We start from the raw sequence: 27,217 nt of genomic DNA, 5'->3' as shown, positions 1-27,217 counted from the left end.
ACCAACTTATACATTTTCACTGAAGATGGCACCACTAAAATTTGTTATTGTGAACTGTGCGAATTTCTACTTGTTTTTGTTTTCCATTCATCAAGAAGCTTGAACATTCTCTCATAGATATCACTACTAACAAACTTTGATCATGCACCCTGGTGCGAAAAGAAGGAACCCTTTTGAAGAAATTTTGTATTCATAAGTTTTCTCCTTACTAAATTTTGTTCATTGATCTTTTGGTTGGCAATATTTATCTTTTCTTTCCGCCAGTTTTGAATTTAGCCAATCAAGAATTTCTGTAATTAATTTTCAACCAATCCCATATTTCTTCTTCGAGTTTGAGTGTAACTTTTGATTTTTACGAATAAAACTCTGTGGGTGTGTCTTGATTATTCATGAAAGGTCACGAACTTTCCCCGAGGGTTTATAAACTGCGGATTTTCACGTCTCCTGGCCATTTGATCAACATCTAACTAAGTGTGTGTCACGCAGGGTGCGGGAGGCGCCTCTTTCTTCACGCAGCAGTTCTACAGCAAGGTAATGGCCGTTTAACATCTTTATTTCTTGCTAGCTCTGCAGTTTAACCAGAGGGAAAGGTTCGAAACCTTAACTATGTACCAAACCTTCTAAAATATAAATCTCATTTCGGCTCATGTAAAATTTTATAAATCTTTTTATAAATAGAGAGTGATATACCCTCTCGAGCTTCCCTTCATCTTGGTTTGAGGTACCGCATTTGTTTCTGCAATGTATTAAAGTTATCTCCATCCGCGCTACCTCAGTAGATTGGGATTAGCCCCTGTTTCATTGGCCAAGTGCCCTATAGGTCTGTAAATTTTTCGTGAAACTCAATCTCCGACTCCATTCCTGTTGTACTCGGGCCATTTATTGAACCTGTTCTTTTTTTTACTAAGGCCCCGTGAGTTGGGTACTAGATACCCCTGTGTAATAAGAGGGTTATTTGTAAGTAGTGCCTTGTAAGTCCAGTGATTATTAGATTTTCACATTGTATTGCCTTGAGTAGGTTGGGAACACTGAGAGTACGTCAGCTCTTTTCTAGTAAGAATGCCTCTGGGAGGCTTGATATTGAAAATTGGGAGCAATTGCTCCATGTACTAAGGGATTTCTGCCCTTGAAAAAATTTGTGCTTTGGTAAAGTTGAGCTAGGAGCTCAAAAAGTGTAAAACTAGGGGCTTGTAGCCCAAGAGTGTTTAAAGTTCTGAAGTCTTGGATCTTTCTAAGTCTTGTTTCAAAATTGCTGTGTCATTGTTATTTCACTAAGTTGTTTAAATTTTGTTGTTTCAAGAAAATATAACCTTTGCTAAAATTTTAAATTAACTTTATCTTTGTAGTTATAATAATAATAATAATAATAATAATAATAATAATAATAATAATAATAACCATCCGACCATTTGCCTGCTACTGAAGTGGAACCACCTATAAGAGTGCCAGAAGTGGAATATTAACCCACGTTCTGCTCAATTACGTTATTAGAGGCACTCACTCATGTCTTTATAAAACATTCTCAATCCCTGTTAGAGCCAGAAATAGAATCCGGGCTAGCCTAGCTAACCCCGAGACAAGTTACATTTAATGTGACAGTATAATTAATACAATATTTATCTGGTGGCGTGTGCTGAGTGCACACTGGTGTCTGGGCACACCCCAGCACCAACATTATTCACGAGTTTGACCTTTCAATATATCACATATGTTGCAGCTTTTGGATTTGTACTGTCCTAGATAGAGTAGATAGATCAATTGGCATTAGAATTCTACATGCTCGTTTTAGGCCACTCCCAAAGCTCTGTTGGTCTGGGGATAAGGTGAGAATTGTGAGCTGTGTTGTTCATCTGATATAATGGCCAATTTATGGCGAGAAATAACCTATGTCAGTATACAATACCGTGTATGCTTGCGATAGTTCGATTTTACAAATTTTATTACAATGAACCGGATATTTCTCACGTGGTCACTTGGTGGTTCATGATATTATTATTATTATTATTATTATTATTATTATTATTATTATTATTATTATTATTATTATTATTATTATTATTATTATTTACAATAACCGAGTACGTTCTATATTGGCAGTTAAAACGAAGATCAAGGTACAATATCGAAGTAATTACTCCAAAACATTGTACCATCTAAGGTCCGGTATGAATTCCAAGCTCTCAGTTATTAAAAGATTTAATATAGTAATTAATAAAGCCCGGATTTTTATGCAGTAACAGGTCAGATTGCAAACTAATTTGTTTAGTAGCAAGTATCGGCCACCCGCTCTTCCATAATGTAGCAACAGTAACATGAATTACAGGGGCATTGATGGGCCGTACCCCTAAAATTTATGCAATCCCCACAGCATAATCGTTGTGATGGTAGACTATACTACCTGCTCGTTTCAGTAAGTTTACATTCTAACCTATTAAGGCATAAAAATCCAGATTCTAGAAATAATTAGCTGCAGGGACCCATCGTTGACGGGATGATAATATAGCATGTGCAAAGTTATCTAATTCTCCAGCTGATTTATATCGATATACTGAAAGGCAGTCTTACTTGGGATGCAGTAGTAATCCCATCTATCGGAGATGAGGGTCAGCAGACGACACAATTCCCATCAAAACAATGATCAATGTAATGTTGATGAGTTTTATGAGGTTTCTATATTGTAGACCTTCCCATTTAGTTTTCTTCCGACTCTGTGATATTACGACATCTAATGTAAAGGGAGTCCTTCCTTGATGACTACCTCTATTTTGTTTTCTTCAAGGTATCTTTCCTTTACGACATTTTTCTCGAATTTTATAATCATCTTCACAATTTTCCTTGTCTATACGGACCGATGACCACGCGGTTTTACACCTTAAGGCAGTCATGACAAAATCTATCGCCAGTTAACACGATTAAACAATATTTCAACGTTAACAATTCTCGGCGTTGATATGGACTAAGCAATAAAAGTGTATCTTCATGAATTCTATCTTAAAAACATAAATGATCGGATATTATATTAGTATCAAGAACTTTGGTTATGTAGTGCTATTCGATAGGTTCAATGATATTAAATGTAATTAAAAATTAAATTTTACTCGCCTTCCACTGAACTACGATTTCATCCAGCTTGAATAGAATAGCGTATAGCATAGACTCTAGTGCCTTATTCCCAGACATTACATACCGGTACCGATTCTCATTAAATTATCGTCACCCATTTTCTCGTCTCTGAGGTTCACTCTGCCTACTCCAAAAATGAGTACCGGGTTAATTCCTGGGGGAAGGGCGGGCGGGCGTAGAGCTAACCACTCTACCTCATCAAGTGCCGAGGTTACGGATAGTTACGGATATCTTCCACCTCTCCAAGGGCCTTCATGGCCTGTACGGAGATGACTTTGCTGTTTTCTCGAGATTCGACGTTGATATGGACTTAGCAACAAAAATCGACATTCATGAATATATCTGTATGGTAAAAAGGGTATAAGACATAAATAGTTGGAAATGTTAATTGTATATAGCTTTAGTTATGTACAGTAGTATTTATCGATAGGAATTTCTAATAACATAGAAATTTGAGAAGTAAATTTTAGGCCTACACCTAAACATTCCGATCAGTGTGAATAAAAGTATTTATTGCCTAGCTTATATTGCCTTATTCTCTGACCTTTCATACCGATTTTCATTAAATTATCTTCAGCCATTCTCTCGGGATGCGTGTACAGACAGACAGACAGACAGACAGACAGACAGACAGACAGACAGACAGACAGACAGACAGACAGACAGACAGACAAACAGACAGACAGAAACGACGGAAAATGTAAAAAGAAAGTACATTTTCTTGTTATTGTGAACACGACCAATACAGAAATACCATTCCTTTTTAAATTCTGAGCAATGTACAGACAAAATTCTTATTTTATATATTTTAGATGTACATAAAAAGCCAGCTTAGTTGTATTGAAGTAGTGCCCTCGTGTGTCTCGAGAGCTCTTAGTTCGATTCCGGACTCGTTGAAGAATTTAAACCGTCGTCTGAAGGTTAGGGTGGAGTTCACTCCGCTCTACATATTCAGTTGAACAACTGTCCGATATGAGAGGCAGCAGAAAGTCTGTGGACAATATACGTTGACACTGTGCACTCGAACACATATAGCTGCGAAGTGGGCTTTTCTTTTTTACCTTACTGTGGTATACATAAAGAACCATCAATTTTATTTAAAAGACTGATCCTAAGTACGTAAATACTTTTTTCTTGAGTACTACCAGGCAAATTTTACTTCTTTTTATGTCATTGTCGGATAGAATCCACCGAGAAGTGGGTAAGATACAAAGTTGAGGACTTCATAATTAGATTCCCCGTCCCAGAAAACTTGAAACATTTTATGATATAGCGTGAATTCCTTAAACTTTACTGCATTTTTAAAAGTATCTTCAATCATAAATGGCTGGTTTGAAGAAAGTTACATTCTACCGCGCCTTCTATTGTGAGATTGAAGTAGAACCAAGCACCAGGAAGGCCATACCATATGATGTAACATCACATGATTGCGCCGTAACACGAGATATTATGAGGATTATTCAGTAAGTATATTTTGTGCTGTCTGTTGCATGAACGTCAGTTTAAAGAAAGAAGAAAAAGTAACATGCCAAAAAGTTATAACGTTCGTGTGAATAACTTTGAAACTGGAAATATGCAGTAGAGAAACGTCGAAAAGGTATTCGCACTTCTTTACCTATTAGGACATTCTACAATCACGCAAGGGAGGTGAGATAGAAATTTCAAACTTGTACCATTTTTTTAAGCTATTATAATGCAATTGAGTTATATATAAACTTACTAGTAAGCTGTATACTGAATTTCATTCATTCAAGTCATATAGTTTTGAAGTTATCTTGTTTTTATATAATTTCTTAAGCATATTAAAAAAACGTTCGAAGTGACACAATTTGAAGAGAAATGAATTAGAATTCAGCAGTGGATGGATTAAAAAAAGTGATTGCTATTTATTTTGTATTTTTTTTCAAAAACATAACAATCAATATATTTTTAAATATTATGGGCAATTTTTTTCTCAATAGAAAGAGCACCCCCATATTTGAGCGTGGAAAACCCAGTGCTAGACACACTGGATATAAAAAGCTGATAGCAAGGTTTCATTCTAACATATAAAACAGCATGTAAAGAAATTCTCAGCTAGTTATGACAAACACTATTCCACAAGATACAGTTTATACACAGCAAGAAGTACTAAAATGTGAATCTGAGGAAAGAGCACGATGCAAATAAAATTTTACAGTTCTAATTTAATTTTCTAAAATTTATATGGTGGATTCAGTATTTGTATACAATTACAAAGGCAAATTTAATTATTTTTTTGAATTTGATGTGCTGAAAATTTTTAAAAATACATAAATTTTCCATATTTTCAAAACATTTTATCTCCACAGCAAATAGTACAGATGAGCATCACGCTTCGATACCTTATTCCTGTTTGCATGACGTTCATCTGAGCGGTATATTTGAACAGCATGCCCAAGAAATGTCTAAAGTGAGCTCACATCCGGGAGATAGTGGATTCGAATCCCACTGTAAGCATCCCTGAAGATGGTTTTCCGTGGTTTCCCATTTTCACACCAGGCAAATGCTGGTGCTGTACCTTAATTAAGGCCACGGCCGCTTCCTTCCCATTTCTAGGCCTTTCCTGCCCCATCGTCGCCAAAAGACCTATCTGTGTCGGTGTGAGGTAAAGCAAATAACAAAAAAATGTCTAAAATCAGGTACTTTGCTGCACTCCATGCAAGTGGGCGTGCACCTGTGTTTTAAATACTCGCACAATACGTTTTAAAAATTGCTGTCATTGGTATTATAAATGTCGGACTGGAAAATATTATACAGTTTTCAGGTGGAGTTTGGAATGGGTCATTTAATTATACGAAGAAATAAAAATGACATTTTCCATCGAATTCAATCAGTCATACTTTTCACTAAGCATATTTCATATTTTCAGTTGAAGTAATCATCCCTTGTAATATTCAGTTATATACTGAATTCCAACCGCAGGGATGTGACTAGTCATTTCACTGGGCGAGTTGGCCGTGCGATTAGGGCCTCGCAGCTGTGAGCTTGCATCCCAGAGATAGTGGGTTCGAACCCCACTGTCGGCAGCTCTGAAGATGATTTTCCGTGGTTTCCCATTTCACACCAGGCGAATTCTGGGGATGTGCCTTAATTAAGGCCACGACCGCTTCCTCCCCAATTCTTGCCCTTTCCCATCCTTCCATCGTCGAAAGGATAAGATATTGTGTACAGTGTTATACAGTGTTGATTAGGTTGATTCCTAACAAAAATTTCTTTTCTGCTGGAGTGTTACATGGTACAAATACAACTGTCCGCGCGGAACTAGAATGGTAATGGCAGCTGTTTCAACACGTGTTCTCCAGCTGTAACAGGGATGGAGCAGAAAGAAAGCGTTAGCAGGTTTCCTTGACAACCCGGAATTTGACCAATCACATGAAACTAACCACAAAAGAGCGCGAGCCAGGTAAGAGAAGGGAGGGAAAACTTACGAAAATGTTGCCGTTTTCGTAACACGTGCAGCGAGAAAGAGCTTTTCCCAGCTGTGTTCATTGTGCTATCAGTTTCTTAACAGTGAAGGTTTCTTTGTGTTTGTATGTCCGCGTGTATAATTGCACTGTTATTCATAAACAGTGTCTCTAAATAAGAGTGCGTGTCTGTAATAATAACAGTTATTTTTAAAATATTGTTTGTTTGTATTATAAGCCTAGCATCTTTTAATTTTAATTTTAATCCAATTACGGAAAGTGAAGAGAGGAAAAGCTTTGAAGAAGGAATTCCTATAAAGGGACGAACACGGTACGTACAGTAATTTGTTATGTACGAGAGTACTTTGAACGGGAGAAAGGTAATAATGCTCCTCACATTCTGTAAATAAAGTGTTAGGACTGGAGCTATTTTTAGAGTAAGCAAAAACACTGTAGTTAAAATAGGACAAAACAAGTATTATTATTGTAAACGGGTAACAGCTGTCGTACGGGAATTATATTTATTGACATTAAAAATATGTAATAATAATAATAATAATAATAATAATAATAATAATAATAATAATAATAATAATAATAATAATAATAATAATAATAATAATGTTATATTTTTTACTTGCCAATAACTACTTTGATGGTTTTCGGAGACGCTGAGGTGCCGGAATTCAGTATCGCAGGAGTTCTTTTACGTGCTAGTAAATCTACCGACACGAGGCTGACGTATTTGAGCACCTTCAAATACCACCGGACTGAGCCGTGTTCGAACCTGCCAAGTCAGAGTCAGAAGGCCAGCGCCTCAACCGTCTGAGTTACTCACCCCGGCAGAAAATGATTTCGTTGCTGCCATGACAAAACCTCCTATGTGAAATATTTTAGCTTAGAAGTTTGGCTGGTAAGGTTTTGTCATCTAAGGTGCAATATTGTGTGAATATGGTGAAGGCATTCTCGCTCTTTATAATGTATGTGCTGTGGGTCAGTATATCTCCAAATATATTATCACATAGGAGATTTTGTCCTGGCAACGACGATTTGTTCTTGCTGCAAATGTTAATCTTAATTATGCATTACACATTTTTGTAGTTTTCTTGAAATATCTGCTTGAATTCTTTAAAATACATCTTTAACCTGCGGTTACTCGCGTGGTGAGAGCGGCGCCCAACTCCACAGTAGCCTATATTGCTCGTTACATAGTTTCTACTTTTGAAACTTCGTATATCTTTCAGATAGATTGTTAGGAAGGGGAGGTGTCAGTTATTTCCATTATCTTTGTAAACGGCGATCTTTTTTTTTTTTTTTTTGCTAGGGGCTTTACGTCGCACCGACACAGATAGGTCTTATGGCGACGATGGGATAGGAAAGGCCTAGGAGTTGGAAGGAAGCGGCCCTGGCCTTAATTAAGGTACAGCCCCAGCATTTGCCTGGTGTGAAAATGGGAAACCACGGAAAACCATCTTCAGGGCTGCCGATAGTGGGATTCGAACCTACTATCTCCCGGATGCAAGCTCACAACCGCGCGCCTCTACGCGCACGGCCAACTAACGGCGATCCTCAATCCATCATTAGGCGCGACAGTGCATGTTTGATGAGCGGTGCGCTCAGTTGCGAGTAACAGTGCTTCTCAATTTCGTGCATTGTAATAAGTCAAGGTTTGTCTTATGCGTGTGTGTAATGTGAAGTGTTTATATTGTGACTGTTTTTAGGGAATTTACACAAGTTATAATGGCATCCACTGATCAGATAATATCATGGTTGGGTGAAACGTTGGAGGAAGTGGACTTGAACACCGAAAGTGATAGTAATGAAGTAGATAAGATTTACGAAAGTGATACTAACTCTGAAACGGAGTGTCTGCAAGTTCTTAGGAGGAAGAGGCACCTTCGTTGATTGAAGGCTGTATTCCATTCATTCTAGGAAAGGATGGAATTACCAAGTGAGGCCTCCACGCTCCCGCTACAAATCTTCGTTAATAATAATAATGTTATTTGCTTTACGTCCTTCGGAGTCGACGAGGTGCCGGAATTTAGTCCCGCAGGAGTTCTTTTACGTGCCAGTAAATATACCGACACGGGGCTGTCGTATTTGAGCACCTTCAAATACCACCGGACTGAGCCAGGATCGAACCTGCCAAGTTGGGGTTAGAAGGCCAGCGCCTTAACCGTCTAAGCCACTCAGCCCGGCACAAATCTTCGAACCCGGAAAGAGTGCTCCAGGAAAGATGCTGAAGGGAACAGAAGTGACGACTGTGTAGAATGTTTGTTTGCATTATTTAGTTCATCTGAGCACACTCCTCCTGTCTCAATTTTGTCTAAATTTAAGTATTGGCGTTCCTAAATAAATTTTTGTCTAAATTTAAGTATTACTGTTCTTGAATAAATTTTTGTCTAAATTTAAGTATTGGTGTTCCTAAATAAATTTTGTCTAAATGTAACTACTGTGTTCCTAAATAAATGTTTGTCTAAATTTAACTAACGGTGTTCCTAAATATATTTTTGTCTACCCCTTAGTCCCGTTTCTTGATATGCGTTCGGGAATGAGGTGAGATGAATTTATATCGCATCTTTAGTACAGGATGCTCTTCCCATTGCCAAACTCATTCGAGGAGCTAATGAAAGTGAAATGAATAATGGTGAATGAAATTGGGTGAGAAGGTGGACGGAATTAGCTGTAGCCTATGCATAGGAACTGGAAGTGTAAACGGGAAACCATAGAAAACCAACTTTGCCGCGAAGATGTCTTCGTTTAGTAATACGACGTGGCAACACCGAGCATCTCACTCTCTTCAATGTGAATCCTATTCCAGTTCCACGCAGACAATAGTATTTTCAACACAGGAACTATGGATTTGCGGTGATTAGTTTCGGCACTGCGAGTGCTTAAATATCTCAGTTCGGCTGCCAAACTCCCAGCTGTTCGATCGTAAAAGTAATGCACTGTTTGATTTTGGTTTAGATTTTAACTGCACACGGCAAAAATGGATAAACGTATAGAACATCAGAGCAAATGCCAAATGTCTCCTTCCAACTTGGCAGCATAATTCACAACGGCAGTAGCGGTAATTGGGAATTAGAAGTGGGCGTGGGGGAAAAAGTACAGACAAAAAGAGTAACCGGGTTTGTGGGACATAGGGAGTGGCGGAATTCACATCAAAACTGTAAGAAAAGCTAAAAAATGGTACGTTTCGTGACGCTTTCTGAGTGAATTTCCATAGAGAGGAGATAAAGGTTGACAGTTTAATAACTTGAGTGCGGTAATAATAGTTTTCTGGTCCGCCTCTGTGGTGTCGTGGTTAATGCGATTAGCTGCCACCCCCCTGACACCCGGGTTCGATTCCCGGCTCTGCCACGAAATTTGAAAAGTGGTACGAGAGCTAGAACAGGGTCTACTCAGGCTCGAGAGGTCAAATGAATAGAGGTGGATTCGATTCCCACCTCAGCCATCCTGGAAGTTGTTTTCCGTGGTTTCCCACTTCTCATCCAGGAAAATGCTGGGATGGTACCTAACTTGAGGCCACGGCCGCTTACTTCCCTCTTCCTTCTCTATCCCTTCCAATCATCCCATCCCCCCACCAAGGTCCCTGTTCAGCATAGCAGGTGAGGCCGCCTGGGCGAGGTACTGGCCATCCTCCCCCGTTGTATTCCCCGACCGAATGTCTCACGCTGCAGGACACTGCCCTTGAGGCGGTAGAGGTAGGATCCCTCACTGAGTCCGAGAGAGAAACCAACCCTGGAGGGTAAACAGATTAAGAAAGAAAGAATAATAGTTTTGTGACATTTTAATTCAAGACTATACAATAAAACTTGTATCAAAGGAACAATAATTACAGTTTTATTACAATTAAATAGAACTACGGCGGGATTATACAATTAAAAATAATTTAGTATTTGACTACACACTAAGAAATTAAGAGACATTGAAGAGACTGCCAGACTGATGAATGCGCGCAGCAAGCAGGTGAATCATACCTCAGTGTCCACGACCTTGGAAAAAAACATATCTCTGCTACCCTTCATCAGAGCACATGCAAATTGTTCACTACTTGCTGCGACGCTATACAAACCGGAACGACATCTTTTGCGTAATTCCACAGATAACTTTTAGAAAACGAAATAATTAGCTGATAAGACAACAGGACTTGTACTAATTGCTTGTTTTAAACATTCCTATAATTATTAGTTTAAGCCGGTTAAAGTGCAATTAAAATGTAATGTTTTCTCCACAAACTGTGTGGGGGAGGGCAGACTACCCCCCTCCCCGCTCGTGCAACAATGATTCGCGTATTCGTTGAAAATTTCCTGGATCTTTTTGGACTCGGTGTGTGGAGTGGAGACCAACAGACAAAAGGTCACAGGGAAGACAGAAGAAAAGTCACGCAGATAGAGCCTTAGCGAAATCAGTGCGACTCCTTAACGCACGAGCGTTTGGGAGGTAGACAGCAAAAACGAATTATTGGTTCGTATGATCACAATACTTGTATTACTCGCACACTTTTTTGTGTTAGATGGACACCCTACTGCTGAAACGGTCGACCTCAATCTTCGAGATTCGTATTGGCAACCGTTGAAACACAAACTATGAATCGCTTATGCATCGCTGTGCGACATCTGGCGTACACTTTACGCACTAGTAGTTGTTGTTTACACACCAAAGCCAAAACTATAGAATTCATGCTGAAAATAAGATTCGCATCGAGAAATATTATATAATGTGTGTGTAACACAGCTGTTGGCTTAAGATTATAAAGGTTTAGAAAATTCGTATCGATCGATCATACTATCGATTCAATTCAGATTTCATTTCCATGCAGTTGGCAGTATAACCGGAAGCGGGAGAGCTCCCTCCTTACTCCTCAACTCCGTATACAAATCTACCACTAAAAACTGTGCAAGTAATACTTGTACGCTCTAAGACTCCTTTAGTTTACGAAACAGCCTGTTTCCTGCACTCTGCACAGGGTAGTCGGAAACTACGTGAAACGGGCATGTGAGCATTAGAGGGTTGGCCAGACTGTTAAATAATTTGAAAACATTAATTCGATATCTCGCTCCATTGTCATTTTATCAGCTCCTGAAGTTAGCCAATCAGATCGCTTCGCGGGCGAATTCAAATGGACTTAGCGAGGGGGTGTTGTTAAATCTGCACGTAGCAAAAGGCTGGCTTGAAAGAACGTCGAACACACCGCGGGTCTCAGCCGGTGTCACAGTAGCGTACTTGCTTTGGCGTGATCCTGTCAGCTGTTCAAAACCCTCCCCCGGCGAAGTTCTTTTTATCGATAGGTGCTACGTTCAGATTTAGCAACAGTGCCTCGCAAAGCCCCGCGGAGAAATCTGATTGGTTAAATTCAGCAGTCAATAAAACGACAACGGACTGTGATATCGATTTTTTTTTCAAATTATTTATCAGTATGACCAACCCTCTAACACTGTTATACCTCGTTCACGGTTTTTTCTTTACAATTGGCTTTTACGTCGTACCGAAGCAGATAGATTTTATGGCATCGATGGGAAAGGAAAGAACTAGGAATGGGAAGGAAATTGCCGTGGCCTTGACTAAGGTACAGCCCGGGTATTTGCCTGGTGTCAAAAAGGCAAACCACGGACAAGCATCTTCAGGGCTGCCGACAGTGGGATTTCAACCCCCTATCTCCCGAATATAGTTAACGTTTTTTTCTGACCACCCCGTATATATCCTTTGCACCAGTAAAGCTTTACTTATAATATTCCATGTAATAATACTGAGGATCCAAAGAATTTTTGGGCTGTTATTTTCCCATACAAACCTGAAATTATCACATATGAATAAAAAGCACTTCATACCGGATTTATGCATAACACATTCATAGTAAAGATACATCCAACGATGAACTGAGCACCTTACTATTTTCTGTACATTGCTCCATGACAAAAGTACGGATTGCAAGCCAGTGTGGGAGCGACGAGACGTTCCGCGTGCAGGTAGCGAGCGAGTGGCTGATTCAATTACTCGAGAATCGGTTTACTGCGCCAACGTCTGCCCAGCGTGACCGCATCTAGCACCCATCGGATTGGTCTCGGTGGCATAAACATGCTTCCAGTTAATAGATTACTGGTAAAAGATAACATTTATGAACATTCACTAATACATACACCTGCTCACTAAAGCACTTACGCTGGATGGTAGGTCGCTTGCCTTCTGAATCCAAGTTGGCAGGTTCGATCCCAGCTCAGGCCGGTGGTAAGCCAGCCTCATGTCGGTAGATTTATAGGCACGTAAAGGAAACCCTGTGGGCTAAAATTCCGGCACCTCAGCGTCTCCTTAAACCGTAAAGGTAGTGTGGCACGAAAAAACAATATGTTATTATTATTATTATTATTATTATTATTATTATTATTATTATTATTATTATTATTATTAACTTTACCGCATCAAGGACAGTTACATTGGACTGGGAATACAACTGGGCAGGAGGACCAGTACCTCGATCAGGGGAGGGCTCACCTGCTATGCTGAACAGGGGCCTTGTGGGGGGGGAGACCGGAATTTATAGGCAAGGATGAGAGAAGGAAGCGGCCGTAGCTTTGAGTTAGATACCATCCCGCCATTTGTCTGGAGGAGAAGTGGGAATCCACGGAAAACCCCTTCGAGAAAGGCTGAGGTGGGAATCGAACTCCCCTCTACTCAGCTGACCTCCCGAGGCTGAGTGGAGCCCGTTCCAGCTCTCGTTTCACTTTTCAAATTTCGTGGCAGAGCCGGGGGATGGCAGCTGATCACACTAACCACTACACCACAGTGACGGACCACTTTTTTTATTTAGTTTTGTAAATTATCATTGTGTTTTTAATCATGTTATTTCTTTCTCGGTTTGCCCGTGGCTTAACTTGTATCATAAGCTACGTTTACAAAATCTCGGCCGAAGTACTGTTTCGGAACTACTGTATATATATGGTGTTCTACGTCAACAGGAGTCGTATCTAATTAACATTTCCTACTGAACAGTAACTTGCCAATATTAAATTTGTGTACTGCGAGGTTAGAATCACTAGCAGTCTATCTTCTTCAATCTCTTAACAAAAGAGATTTTCAGATACTCGACAAACTGTATCGCACTGTGCTCAAGTCACAACTGAGCGGTTGCCGAAGCTGCGGAGAGCGCAAATCACATTAGTCGTGCGGCAGCGCTATAAATACTGTAACATTTCATTTTTTGCTCCGTCCATATTCAGAGCAAATTAGCGGCAGTTAATTGACGTATCGGTGTGGCGACAGCTTCAAACGGCTCTTTTCACCACCATTAATATTAAAGAATTTGTTTCACTGACTCCTCATATAAACACCATCGACAGTTTATGTCCAGCGCATTGCTGTGTTCCCCCACCCAGTTGAGCTTTTATTAGCTGAAACATTTGAACGTGCTTTATGCCGCAAACCGCGGACATCTTACCGCCAATTTAGAATGACAGCGATACCCTCCACCGACGCTTCACAGATTTGTACAGAAGAGCTTTTTTTCAAATAATGATGGACACGATTTTATTTTTAATCTTCATTTTTGACGGACTTAAATATAAACTGTATATTCATATCTTTATGATTCAACCATACTAGACCAGCCTATGTAGCGAAGTTAGTTAGCCCGTACCCACTATGCTTACGGTCGTGAGATCGAATCCCTGGACAGTCGGTTGGTACTTAGATATGAGACAGTAATGTCAGTGGACATTTTGTGTTGTAGGTACTTCTGACTGAATGCTTAGTTCACACATATTGACATAGAAGGGGCGCCTAATGTAAATTCACCGAGTTCAATAGCTGCAGTCGCTTAAGTGCGGCCAGTATCCAGTATTCGGGAAACAGTGGGTTTGAACCCCATTATCGGCAGCCCTGAAGATGGTTTTCCGTGGTTTCCCAATTTCACACCAGGCAAATGCCGGGGCTGTACCTTAAATAAGGCCATGGCCGCTTCCTTTCCACTCCAAGCCCCTTTTCTGACCTATCTGTGTCGGTGCGATGTAAAGAAACTTGTAAAAATACTAACATAAATTCAGCTTATCTCAGGTATTTCTTGAATAGGGGGAGCTCCCCTGTGTGTGGGGGTGGTAGAATAACACCCACGGTATCCCCTGACTGTCACAAAAAGTCGATTAATAGGGGCCCCAGGGGCTTTTAACCTGTGAGTGCGGGTTGGTGACCACGGAGTACTTAGCTGAGTCCTGGCATTGTTTCCACTTATTTGTGTCAGGCTCATCATTTTCCTATATCCTATCCGACCTCTCTTACTCGAGTCTTGTTCTTTTCTGACCCCAACAGTATTAGGTCTGCGCAACCTAGGGAACATTTAATTTTCACTCCCTTCGAAGCCCTTGCCTTTCCTTGACCTTCATTTTTCGAAGTGTTGAACACTTTCATTTTTTTTATCTCTGATTAGTGTTAATAGAGGATGGTTACGCAGTTGTACTTCCTCTTAAAAGAATAATCGCCACCACCAGCGCCAATCACTGAAGCTCCCAAGGATGGATGTCTTTCCTGATGGCACATCATTTTTTAAAATGAACATTCTAATTCGTAATTTACTGGCATCTGTACCTCGGCCATCCGGCTGAAAATCAAGCGGGGTATGCCACAATAGTAATTACATCACCAGTCACAACTTTATCCAACTACCTACTAAATCATTAAACTGCGCCATACTTCGCCAACTTATTTCACTGTAGTAGCTATCATTTTATTCAACAGCATGCGATATCTTCCCTCTCCGTCTCCAAATTCCACTGTACTGTACTTTCTATTATTTTACCCAAGTGAAAAGCAAGACTTCAAACTCTTGGATGCCGGACTACAGCCTAATCTTCAAACCCCAATATACATCGGCTCCTATTTCCACGTAGGTACACGTAGGTGCGATAAAAGGGAAGTGGTAACACGGAAGCGATAAAACTGTGGCGATAAAGAGCTGTTGATTGGTTGAAGTTCCTGATAGTTTTATTAGTTTTATACCGAAGTGGTCAGTGGAGCCATGAGCTAAGCAGTCTCCTTAAAATAACCACTAATATCAGCACCAGGAATATGATTTATATATAACACAAATGGCTAAATATACATATAAACTACAATAATTTCAAAATATGGACTACATTTTTAATGAAGAAGGCGAAAAATAGTAAGAAGGAAAAAGCCAGCAAGAAAGAAAACACGAGCATAGAGGAAAACAACCTTCTTTCCATGTTTCATAGAAACACTGTACTAGAATCCAGTTTTGAATAATTGATGGGAGTGAAATACATTTCAACCCTTAAACGCACAGCATTGCATATGTGCAAAGGAAAATTTACTTGCTTGTTATATCTGCTTTACGATTTTACAACTGTGCATGTACTTCTACCTTTCAGACGAACTCGCTAGGGGTCGCTAGTGAATTAGAAATGAACCGTCTTTGATTTTATGATTTTCTTGCTAATCAACTGGAGTTAAGTTTAAACAGTTAGGGTAAAACAAAGAAGATGTTGTTTATCTCAGGGAATATGTGAGGAAGGACATCCCTAAGATTGAAGTCTGGCAGTAGCTATAGTAATCGTACAGCTTTGCCCATACCGATACGTAAAACATTCAAAACTCTTTAACATTTTGACTGACACAAATACATAAATAAATATTTATTTTGACAAATAAGATTGCGCATCTAAGTGTTAAATAATTTTCTGGAAAAATAACTTTGAAGCCATATAATATGGAAGATATTTTGAACAAAACGTTAAATTATGTAAATATATGTGAGTTTTGCTCAAATATGTGAAAACATGTGCTGAAGCTGGAAATGGGGACAAACGTGTAAAATAAAATATGCTTCCAATCACTCAAAATATACTAAGTTCTAAAGACACGACTAATAGCTAATCACAAACAAATATGTAATTATATGGAGTTGATATGGAAATACTAGGGCTGGTCATCAATATCTTCGCACTTAAGTCGCTTCTCATGATTGATATGTACTTCAAGATATCACAACGCCCCTCCTTGACTGTCCTATTTCATTTCATGAAATACAGCAATCCGTTAAGAGTACCCTCCCATCAGCATACCTACCATCTTAGTGGCTGGAAACCATCTCTCTGCGATGATGGATGGGACATAATAGAGCTTGAACCTAGGACCCACGCAATAGAAGCTCTCATGATGTATGGCTTATTACGGAATGATGATGCTGTGCTTATCAATGGATTCTCGAGTGGCGGAATCCGAACTACGGAGAAATGATGTATCGGTGTTGTAGCAGGAATCCAGGGCCTGTTTTGATGAATGTGAGAGCATGTCACTGGGACGACAGCACATGCATATTGGAGAGTCAAACCGGGAACCCTGCTGAAAGGATCCTGTCCCCAAGCTAAACTGATAGTGTACAACCCGAGGGACATGAGTGTTGCAAGCCACCAGCTTAATGCACTGCAACTAGCCTCGCTAACCCAACTCTGCTGCTTCGCCGTGCTTAAGAAAAAAGTGCGTTTTGAGAACAAACCAAGTCAATCATCATCATCATCATCAATCACCACTGATGTGCATTTAGGGCCGTTGCCGAGGTGGCAAATTCCTTATCTGTTGTTTACATAGTCCTTTCTTAAATAATTTCAAAGAATTTGGGATTCGAACCCACTATCTCCTGAATGCAAGCTCACTGCTGCGCAACCCTAACCGCACGTACAACTCATTAAGTTATTCCCGCTCTGTATATTACTGAATTAAATGAGACAGCAATCCCAGCATTGTTTGCCTGCCAAGGTGTCCGTGGTTCGAAACCACCAATGCATGTGGGACGTTGAAATAAAATTTCACATCCTTCGGGTTTGTGTTCGACAAAAATATTGATATTTTATGGCTAGGAGCCATCTAAGTGAGCCTTTTTTTAAACAGCACCTTCCCATGTAGAGAGTGGTCGATGGTATGCCCAGGATCACTTAAGAACTTGGTCTCGTATCCTTCCTCACACCTAATGGCTTCATCACTGTAGCAACCTGTTTCCCAACACTATTTGTTTATTTCGACTTTCTCCAACTGGAGATTACCCCTGAGGATAAAGTATACAGAAAAACAAGAGAGAATTTAGAAATAATTTCGAGGAGTTTATTACAGAATGATTAATTATTACATTAGAAATATGTGGTTTCATGTAAAAATATGGGTGATACGGTCCTTCATGATATTGATCAGAATATATTTATACAGAGGTACGAAATAATCAAGTAACAGCTAATATTTGTTTAATGCTTGTCATACTCTGTTCGGCTAGAGAACTTTTTCCATACCTCACGTCTTCCAAATATTACGCTCATCAATAGGTCTATATCAGGTTTTCCGTAATCTATTCCCACCTGCTTGTTATATAACATGTCTTTGATCAGTATAATAATGTAGTGACCTTTACGTATCGCACCACAGTCATCTAAGTGCGACATTAAAATATTTCAAATTAGTTTCCAGAGAAAATATATTTTATACTAATTTAGATGATCACGACGATTATTATTATTAAGAGTGTGGAAAATGTTTGAGAGAACATGGAGAGCGTAGAATACTGAACAAATCCACAGAATAAGGTATACACAGACATAAATTTAAGAAGCCTCAATAGCTGTTGTGATAAGCGGTTTGATGAGTAAGTTACATTCCCACTACAATACTGACAATGAGGAAAGCTATGCGGTCTTATCACGTGAGCCCCTTCCATCTTGCGACATTGCCAATCGCAGTTGGGTGATAGTAGTGCAATGGGCAGTATCGCCACGTCTTATAAATAAGTTAGCATGTGGGGCGAGGTGGGAGAGTGACAATGTAAGACATCATATCGAAATCTTCCGCGAAGGGGGGCCATTACGGGCGAACTATACCCGGGGGAGCAGCCGACACATCTCAAGCAAGCCATTCTTCGATTTCTTAAAACCTCAAAGAGAAAAGAAAAACAAAGGGAAAGTAATAAGGTAGAGTGAGCAGTGTTGTCGGTTGTAGGTACACTTAGTAGCAACTGCACAGTTTGTGAGTGGTTGTTGTTACTACTTCTTTCTCAGACCTCTAGTCATTAACCCGTGTGAAAATGTTGTCTCTCAGATTATCTGTTCTCGATAGGGGATCTAGCGTATTTGAGTAGTGAAGGAGGTATCCTACAACTCGGAATATGTAATCTTTTAAAATCTACAGCCTGTTTCCAGTCATTCGACCGGGTCAGGAATAGAATGAATGCAGCCCCCATCTAGTGGCGAGGATAGGAATTGTACCGCCTGCCAAAGCCTGTCGCACTCCTCTGGGGCAATGATTGATGAATGACAGATGAAATGAAATGATGCTGATGTTTCTGGAATGAAATATGACAGGGAAAACAGGAATACCCGGAGAAAATCCTGTCCACCTCCATTTTGTTCAGCACAAATTTCGCATGGAGTGACCGTATTTGAAGCACGGAACCCAGCGGTGAGAGGCTGACGCGCGGCTGCCTGAGCCACGGAGGGTCAGTAATTTTGAGTCAAATTTTAGTGATCTAGAATTCGACGTACAAACTGTCCGATACGAAAGCTGAAATGGTCGTATATTTATTTTTCAAAATACAACAGTTCATAAACCGTGAATGACCGCAAGTATCCTGTTTATTTTTATAATTTAGACAATGATAACAGAAAATATTAAAATTATTGTACAGAAAGGAAACACTAGATGATTTGTCATTTAGGAGTAGTATAAGTGATGATTTAAAATTGTCACCGAATATTTTTTAAATGCCCACTTTAATTTTTTCGAAAGTCGCGTGCTGGTTTCCAAGCTTTTTCAATATTTCAGACGTACGCTTAGGTACACTGCCTCTGCCTGAATTGGCAGTTGCATAAAAAGCATTTGCCCAGAATATTTTTACTGGAGAAAGATAAAATCATTTAGCATCAAAATGGTGAACGTAAGAGTGTTTTCAGTTACTTCATTACTAAGCCCCGGCACTTTTGTTATTTTCAGCATGAAGATCAATATCAAACTGAAAGGAGAGAAATAATATTACCCTTCAATTTCCTTTCGACGTTGGACAAATGTCATGCGTTTGAGATACGTATATATTGCATGCACTGCCGGATGCTACCTCTAAATTTCGAAGGATAGATCCTCCATCTTGCTGGCACCCTCGTAATCCCTGCGGACAGTTGTTTGTGCAGGGTGGCAGAAAATTAATGCAACCCACAGGGAGCAGCCACAAGTCCAGATCCAGCGGGGTGTAACGGCCTAGTCCAGTGCTGGTCACTAGGGTGATACGATGGTGTTTGATGCTACTCGTAAAGTTGTAATTATGAACGGTTCTATTAGCTCCATTTAGCTCATTCTCGAGACAATAATAATTCACAAATAGGAAGTTCAACGGTTCTGTTTACACTAGTATTTGCAGAATACAATAATATAACAGACATAACAGAAATAAGCATTCCCTTTCTGTATTTCTGAGTGCTACATCAAAAGAGAGAGCATTTTGATATATTTATACCAGGTGGCCCTCCATCCCCGTACGTTCTACTTATAAGTGCCCCGCATGCAGTAGTGATGAATGGGATGCCTAACTGCTGGTTTTCAAAGGAGCGCTACAACATTTCGGATGTGAAACAAATAGTAGTGATTTTACTGCACACGTGTTATAACAGAGTGCAATAGTAAATACGCCCTTCGAGTCATGGGTTAACCCAAGTTTTGAGAACCAAGATATTCCAGGTCTCATTTTTCGGATGTCATCCTTCTGCTCACATTGATTACCGGAAGCATGCAGGGTAGTATAAATTCAGTGGTAAATGACTGCAAAGAGTGGAATTAATTTTCAAATAATGAAAAATGGTTGATGGATGAGACGAGATTAGAAGTTTTCAAGAAAGTAGAGTATTTGGGTATAATATTAATTGGAAATTGAAAATGGGAAGAACAAATAAAAATAGTAAACTAAAGGGTATGTGTGTACTGTGAGCTATTAACATTTTGGATAAAAAGATACCCAACATTGATTAAAGAGTCTATAAAATGTTTTTAAGTTAAATCTAGGATGTTGTACGCAGCAGAGATCTGTGGAGTTGGAGGGAAAATTTATACACTTGATGCAATTACCAGTAGACTTGATAAAATAATTATGGGACTACCCAGTTTTACAGCTAACTGTAGAGTGCGAATGATGAGCAACGATACAAGTCTGCAGGCGGATATTGTTAAAAAAAAGTTTGGTTGAGACTGAAGTTGGGATCAGGTGGCGAAGTGTTACAGATAACCTACCAACACCAAATGGAATATCAGAACCAAGGATACTGGGTAGATAGGGTACGGGGGATTTTGGAAAGGGTAGGAATGGGATACTACTGGGGAAGGTGTTGGAAAGAGCAGCTAAGAATATGTAAAAATATTTCTAAAAGTTAAGGATATTGGGAAGCAAAAAATTGCTTTACAATGTAAAAATAAGAGGTCACTAAAGGAATTTTGTATTGTAATTGCGAAAATGTAGAGATATTAAAACAAATAGGGGAATGAGGGGTATAATATGGTAGTTAATGGGGGTACACAAAAGTAAAGCATACAGCCAAAATAGAGCTGAAAATAAATATTTACTATGTTCTTATAAGAGATTGTTTAGAGACAATAGAAATACGAGAGAAATGTATAGATGATACAAGAAAAATTGATAACGAAAATAAGCTGCATACGAATGTAAAGTTATTGAACAGAGAGTGGATGCACCCGGGAACATTTGCTATATTAATCAACATTATTAACTCCTTGTAAGTTAGTGGCTAAGCCTGTATTCACAGCTTTTTTTCTGCTCGCTCAACTTAATTTTTCACCCTAGTCTGCAAGATATTGTGTAAGTGCAGTTTGTATGGGTATAATTTTGATCAGACCAGTGTGTTTTGACCGCTTATTATCACAGTTGTTGCGGTATTCGTTGGATAAATATTTAACTACTATTCATCCAGGTTAAAAAAGGAAAAGATGGACTAAGTATCCACATATGTACAATTCAACAATAGGAAACACTGGAAATCGAGTACGTTGGTCTTCCAAACAGAACTCCTCTTCATCTGTGAGTCTGTAGATGACTGTATAGCCCAGTAGGATGGGGGGGGGCATATAATTTGCCGCAGAGATGGCAGATAGTCCCAGGAGGAGCAGCCATTGTTCTCCTATTTCGTTCTTTTTCCTTTTTACGTTGCCCCTTATCGTTCACTATACGCCTACGGTTTTCTTCAAAAAGTAGTGTCCCGCGATAAACTAATGATCTCCAGGATGAACGGTTAAGGCCTAAAGTCTCCCAGTTGTTAACATAAATATGGCACATCTTCATGAGAGCCTTAATTGTATTCTTAAATCTCTTCCTCTGACCTTGAAAACAACGTTTACCCACTGTTAACTCAGAGAAATACACTTGTTTGGGAATGCGATTATCGAGCATGCGTAGTACAAGACCTGACCACCGTAGCTGACGTCTTAAAACCATGGATTCTATACTGGTCGTCGTACGCTGACATTTGTGCGTCTGTCTTGCCAGGTTATGCGCAGAATTATCCTTAAACATCGCTGGTGATATTGTTCCAAATGCCGTCCGTAGCATGTCCAGGACTCAGATCCATATAATAAGCTGAGAACTACAACTGAATTCTATACGAGGATCTTTGTTGCAACATTGACAACATGATTGTCAAATCCTCGGTATCGTAGTTTTGCAAAGGATGCTCCAGCATGGTTGATTCTAAATTGGATTTCCAAATGTATATTTGCGCCTGATGAAAGGACGGTGCCAAGGTAAGGAAAGGAGTTTACTACTTGAAGGCTCACTCCGTCGATGGAGACATTAATCTGTCTATGTCCTTCCTTAGGGGCTGTTTGATAGAGAATCTGTGTCTTGGTGACATTCAGTCTGAGACCAATCTTTCTGTAGGCAGTTGAAAAGGTATTCAGGATGGACACTAGTTCCTCTTCAGACTGAGTTACAACTGCATTATCGTCAGTATACTGTAACTCGACTGACGCCAAAGAAAGTGTGCGAGTCTTCGCCCTTGCAAACGTCCACATACGTAGCCACCACCATATATGCGAACAGGACATGAAGAAATCTGAACGTTAAGGGGTTAAGGGAATGTGGAGAAATACACTGATTGAGGTAAGTGTACCAGGAGGTAAAACTCAACGCCGCGCATTCAAATCTAGCGCCTAAATGACCTCCTCTATTGGTAAAACAGTGAAACTGAAACTACACCAACTTGGAACTTTAATCAGAAGAGGTCACCACTAAAACACGATCTAATTTTGTTATTGTACTGTTTTCTAACCTGAGGGAATTTCCACTTCTTTTGTTTGACATTCATCAAGAAGTTTGGACATTCTTCCACAGAGGACAACACTAAAAACTATGTTCATGCACCCTGGTGTGAGGTATAAGAAGTTTTGTATTCATAAGTTTTTTCGATTGAAGTTCATTTATTTTTGGGTTGGCAATATTTCCTTTTTCTTTCCGCCAGTTTTGAATCTAGCCAATCCCAAATTTCTGTAATTAATTTTCAACCAATCACAGCCTTCTTCTTCGATTTTGAGTGTAACTTTTAAATTGACCAATAAAATTGTGAGGGTGTGGCTGGTTTATTCGTGAAAGATCTCAAACCTTCCCTGAGGGTTTATAAACTGCGGCTTTGCACGTCTCTTGGCCACTTCATCGTCATCTTATTGAGTGTGTGTGTCAAAGCAGGAGGTGGACGGCCTCTTTCATCGGTCAGCAGTACATCACCAGGGTAATGGCCACATAACATTTGTCTTTCTTGCTACCTCCGCAGTTTAACCCGAGGGAAAGGTCCGAATCTTAACTATGTAACCAACTTTTCTAAAGTGTAAATCTTCTTTCGGCTAATGTAAAAATTTAGTAAACTCTTTAACTGTAAATCCGGGATAGAGAGTGAATTACCCTCTCGTGCTCCGCTTCATCTTGGTTTGAGGTGACTACGTTTATAACTGTTTTTCATTCTGTAATGTGGTAAATGTCTTGCAATACGAGTCACCTCAGTAGTTTGGGAATAGCCCCTGTTTCATCGGCCTAGTGCCCTTTAGGTTTTAAGAGTTCACATCTAGGAGTGCAAGTTTTCGCCTCCATTCATTTTGTGTTCGGTCCATTTATTTAACCGTTGATCTTTTTCCATAAAGGCCCAGTAGGTCGGGTATTAAATACCCCTGTATTATCATTTTCCAATTGTAAGTTGTGCCTTGAGAGGCCAGAAATTTTGAGTTGATGTTGCCTTGAGTCGGCGTGGAAAACTGAGGGCCTGTTTGCTCTTTATCAAAGTTTTTGTAAGATTAATGAATGCCTCCTGAAGGCTAGATGTTGTAATTTTGGGAGCAAGTGCCCTTTGAATTAGGGGATTTCTGTCCCTCACTAAATAATACCTCTTCCTTTGTAAAATTGTAAAACTAGGGGCTTGAAGCCCAGAATTTGTAATTGGACTTTCCTACTCTTGTTTCGAGATTGCTTTTGTACCTGATATGTTGTTAAGATTGTTTGGAAAAGAAATATAACCTTTTAAAGTTTTAAATTCTATTCTTGACATTGAAACCCGGGAACAGTAAGAATTGATACATGCTAGTTAGTGACGGAATTGTGCCTAAAAGTAACCTTAAATAGTAACTTTCAGTTTAAAATCGTAGATAAGCACGGGTATTTTGCCAGTAGTATATAAAAATGAACCACCATATTCTATTTACATTGCATCTTTTGATAATATAATATTCATTTGAGATGTCGGACGTGGTATGCAAAGACTGAGAATGAGTACTGTGTGGTGGCCCTTACTTGCGCGTGGGGGGGGGGGGGGGAGGGGTCACGTTTCCAGAGTATCCGATGGACTTCTATAGTAAGTCCGAGAAGTCCCTTTTCTATTCCTTTTTTATTACCGTAAAGTTTCTAGAATTCATTTCAGGCCATTTTTCCTGTGCTCAATTCCTAAATAATTTAAACGTTAAAATTAATATATGATGTTTTATGGACACTTCTTTATTTGTGACTTCTTTATGTTTTATAATTATGCAAAAGGGTATCAACTTTTATACAGTGTTTCAAAATTTCATAAGATCGCAGTAAACAATACCCTCTTCCGGATCTATGGAATGGGACACGGTTATTATCTCATCATTCCATTCTAACAAATAGTTCCTTATATGTGCCTTTTGTGATATCTTAGCTCTTAATTGCAAATTTGTTCGTCGAAATATGCGTATAGAAGGCAGGCAACATTTTGTAAACTCGTACACATACAGTCTGCGAGCTTCGGCTGCATTTCGACCAGATTTTCCATCGATTAAAATTATGCCTGTGTAATCATCGTTGTTGAACACAATATCCATTTTCGATATGTTGACAGCAACTTTAGTGCTACTGTTCCAAATATCATCCTACTACTAGGCCTATGTGCTCGCAAACGCAAGGGTGTGAATTAGATGGAACATGCAGTGAGCGGTCGGCCGGATGTTATCTATTCGACCTACATGTAGCCAGTAAGATCCGTGTAAAAATAGTTATTAGGCATCCCATTCATAATTATTGCATGCAGTACACTTAAAGCATGGCACTGGTGGGTCACCTGATATATATATAGGGTGTTTCAAAAATGCACGGTATAATTTCAGAACTGGATTTCCCGCACCTAGAGAAGGAAAAAAGTGTTTATAAACATGGGTCCAAAAAATGCGTACTTTCTAATATATCAGTATATGTCGTGGGCTAAATCCTCATGCGGTGTGGGTTACCTTGCATGTACGGATGTGCTTCGGTCATTGCTTTACAAGAGGTGAACAAAATTCTCGCCTCCTGTCATACTTCAGGATTGTACTCGTCGCCGCATGGAGTTACGAACACGCTCGAATATGCTCGGTGCTGTGCGTATTATTTGAAAAGATCTTATAATCCTGGAAAGGAGGGTGCGACCAGTCGTTGAGAGGAAGTTGGATGAAAACCAGTGTGGTTTCAGATCACAGAGAGGCTGTCAGGATCAGATTTTCAGTATGCGCCAGGTAAGTGAAAAATGCTACGAGAGGAATAGGCAGTTGTGTTTATGTTTCGTAGATCTAAAGAAAGCATATGACAGGGTACCGAGGGAAAAGATGTTCGCCATACTGGGGGACTATGGAATTAAAGGTAGATTATTAAAATCAATCAAAAGCATTTATGCTGACAATTGGGCTTCAGTGAGAATTGATGGTAGAATGAGTTCTTGGTTCACGGTACTTACAGGAGTTAGACAAGGCTGTAATCTTTCACCTTTGCTGTTTGTAGTTTACATGGATCATCTGCTGAAAGGTATAAAATGGCAGGGAGGGATTCAGTTAGGTGGAAATGTAGTAAGCAGTTTGGCCTATGCTGACGACTTGGTCTTAATGGCAGACTGTGCTGAAAGCCTGCAGTCTAATATCTTGGAACTTGAAAATAGGTGCAATGAGTATGGTATAAAATTAGCCTCTCGAAGACTAAATTGATGTCAGTAGGTAAGAAATTCAACAGAATCGAATGTCAGATTGGTGATACAAAGCTAGAACAGGTCGATAATTTCAAGTATTTAGGTTGTGTGTTCTCCCAGGATGGTAATATAGTAAGAGAGATTGAATCAAGGTGTAGTAAAGCAAATGCAGTGAGCTCGCAGTTGCGATCAGCAGTATTCTGTAAGAAGGAAGTCAGCTCCCAAACGAAACTATCTTTACATCGGTCTGTTTTCAGACCAACTTTGCTTCACGGGAGCGAAAGCTGGGTGGACTCAGGATATCTTATTCATAAGTTAGAAGTAACAGACATGAAAGTAGCGAGAATGATTGCTGGTACAAACAGGTGGGAACAATGGCAGGAGGGTACTCGGAATGAGGAGGTAAAGGATAATTTAGGAATGAACTCTATGGATGAAGCTGTACGCATAAACCGGCTTCGGTGGTGGGGTCATGTGAGGCGAATGGAGGAGGATAGGTTACCTAGGAGAATAATGGACTCTGTTATGGAGGGTAAGAGAAGTAGAGGGAGACCAAGACGACGATGATTAGACTCGGTTTCTAACGATTTAAAGATAAGAGGTATAGAACTAAATGAGGCCACAACACTAGTTGCAAATCGAGGATTTTGGCGACGTTTAGTAAATTCTCAGAGGCTTGCAGACTGAACGCTGAAAGGCATAACAGTCTATAATGATAATGTATGTATGTATGTATCTTATAATTCTGTCTTGAAGCGTTGCTTCATCCTTGACAGCAGTCTCGTACACCAAAGAATTTCGTATCCCCACAGAAAGGTGTCTAACGGGTTCAGATCATTCGATCGTGGAGGCCAAGAAAGTACGCTTTTCCGGACCCAAGTTTGTATATCCATTTCTATATGTGAGGAACCCATCCCAGAAATTCTTCCATGCATTTTAAACACCTTGTATATATATAAGGTTCCCCAAACATGTATTGGCAATAGCCTTAACTGATATATCCCATGTCGGGTAGCTGTCATCAGCAGGGATGCTGCATTATAATACAGGAATTCCTCAAATTGTCCACCAAGCACCTGAATGAACGCCTGAACACGCCACTTCATTGATTCTCGGACACGTTTTGAACACTGCAGGTATTGATGGCAACCTTGCTTCACACGCTGGCAAAGTACTACAATGTCCGTA

Source organism: Anabrus simplex, chromosome 5 (assembly GCF_040414725.1).
Source record: "Anabrus simplex isolate iqAnaSimp1 chromosome 5, ASM4041472v1, whole genome shotgun sequence".
NCBI lineage: Eukaryota > Metazoa > Arthropoda > Insecta > Orthoptera > Tettigoniidae > Anabrus > Anabrus simplex.
This window is presented reverse-complemented; position numbering follows the sequence as displayed.